The following is a 2,392-nucleotide window of genomic DNA, read 5'->3' on the forward strand; positions in this document are numbered from 1 at the left end:
CCATCCATCCATCCATCCATCCATCCATCCATCCATCCATCCATCCATCCATCCACTGAATGTAGAGGTGAACTCAGGCTGAGAGAGAGACACTCACACATGGTGGTGTAAAGACAATGCGTTATCTTCTCCTCACGGGGAAGGGAGGGGGTGAGTGGGGGAAGGAGGAAGGGGAGGGGGAAGATTCTCGCCAATGTGCGGCAGGTGTGAGAGCTCTCAGTGGGTCAACAGGTTACTCCAGTCAGAACTGTGTCCTTGTTTCTTGTAAGTGATTCCTCCTGCATATAGCTCAAGGTCAGGAGGGGGGGGGGGGAAGGATCTAAATCAAGAAAACCTACAAATATATCGAGTGAAATAAGCTGAGAGTTTAGACTCAGTTGGGAGGGGGGGGGGGGGGGATAGAGGTACTGCAGATAGGGAAACTCGCTTTACATAGATAGTTTGTTGGGAGTTCTGTGACTCCAAGATCTGTTTGTCGTGACCATCTGTGAATGTGACATCTGTTTGTTGTAATATTCTGTGAATGTAGCATCTGTTTGTTGTAATATTCTGTGGATGTGGCACTGACTGAAGTGTCATTAGGCCATTCCCGAAGGGGGGACATTAACACGTTCTTACGCACAGTAGAATTGTAAATGGGCTGATTTATCAATGCCATTCTTATAACTGTGCCTGAACTGCAATAGGGAACTGCTGTTTTTTTCTTTTCTCGTCCTTACTATCGTCATTTTTCCTCTACTTCTTTTGTGTGTTTGTTACACTCTTGTGACCCGCTATTTCCTGGGTGCCTTGATAGTCGAAGCAGACTTTGTGCTGTTGAAGCTAGAGAGGTGAGCAGAGTAAGTCTGATTCCCTGTTTGGACTTCTCCTATGACATCCACCCCTTGGCGCTTTTAATATTATTATGACCTAATGCAGTTGCGATCGCCATAAAACCTCTATTACAAAAGAAAATCCAACGCTAGGTGTCTCTGGGTGGGCTTTGAACGTGAGATTTGAGCACATGGACGATCCCCTATCAGCTGACTGTAGGAGCGGATACACCAGACACTGTCATAATAATAATAACTACCATTCTAGCACTCGATTGTTTATGCTAGTTAGTATCGCTATCTTCCGGCCTGGTCTGTTCCCACAGGTAGCGTTTGGTTTCTTACGTCATGGTCTAAGTCTCTCAAAACAGCCAAAAATGTCATATATAGAACTTTGTAATTCAAACGAGGCGAAATATTGATTGTCTCGTCATACTAAGGTGGGCTGACGTCATCATAAGATGTGTTTATTACCCCACGCACTGACAGCCGCCGGGGTTTGTAACGACCGACTCTCCAGTGGTCGTCAGTGACCTTGTCTCACTGGTCAGCGGCCGGATGCTATGTGGGTCACATCCTGGTCCTGTGACTGTGACTGCCCGCCGGCGTTTTTTGTGTTTGTGGAGGAAAGGGGAGGGGGAGGGGTTTACCTTATGTCCTAAACGCGGTGACCGCGAGAAAACATTCTCCAGTTTTGCGCAGATCTGTACCAAATTTGTCAGGAATTCTGTTTGATCATCCGGACGTCCTTGTCTCTGCTCCAATCTGAAGTGGTCAGACGAGCAGCGCTATTTCAGCTATGTCTTGTGTTTTGGAGTAGCCCAGAAAAGGCCTCTTGCGTTAGAAAATACATGTACGCTGAATGCAAGTCCGATAGGTGGCTGAAGGTCTGTTATTGAGTGGAGTAGAAGTTGATTCGGGATCTAGGTCTAGATGTAGTGAAACCTCTGAGAGAGCAATGTAGAGCTGATACAAACAGTGTAAGGTGAGGGAATGTCCGTCAGAAGGCCGCTAATGTAGGGAGTAAGTGTTTGCGAAACTGGGGGAAATGTGGAATCAATTCGAGTGTCGTTGGCGACAAAACCAAAGAAGTCTGTTCGAGGATGTAGCAGTGAGATAGGCGAGTTGTCAAAGTCCCCAACTTATAGAATCTGAAAGCTTGATTGGAAAATTAAGTTATATATTACATTTTTGTTCACCGAGGAATAACCACAGACAATGGTTTTGAGAGAAAACCAATGAGTGCGTGAGTTGTGAAGACGAGTGAGACAGGGAGAGATTGTTCAACGCTCTGTTTGCTTTGGCGACGGGGCTCACTTCTAGGGGAATACAGAAGTTTGGTTTTTGGGGAGTTTTTTGTTGTTGTTTTTTATTCCCTTGCCCATTTCTATGAGATTGACGCCATCTGATTAGTGGAAAAACGTGCCTACGATAGTGTCCAATAGTGTATTACGTGCATACTTAGTATGACAAGTAACTGCTCCAGAGAGAGATTCCAGGATTATAGATGTAAGTCATTGATCTGAGAGCAGTGATGATTTTAGAAATAACAGTGGTGATGAGTGATGATGTGGGATTGC

At 45.4% G+C, this 2,392-nt stretch overlaps 1 protein-coding gene across 1 annotated transcript in view; it reads left to right on the forward strand.

Annotated features, from left to right (window-relative positions):
- LOC101853261 (monocarboxylate transporter 12) overlaps nucleotides 1–2,392 on the forward strand; it is a gene marked incomplete in the record, with an annotated part of 14,641 nt that overhangs the window by 1,804 nt on the left and 10,445 nt on the right.

Source organism: Aplysia californica, unplaced genomic scaffold, assembly GCF_000002075.1.
Source record: "Aplysia californica isolate F4 #8 unplaced genomic scaffold, AplCal3.0 scaffold00657, whole genome shotgun sequence".
NCBI classification, from domain to species: Eukaryota; Metazoa; Mollusca; class Gastropoda; order Aplysiida; family Aplysiidae; genus Aplysia; species Aplysia californica.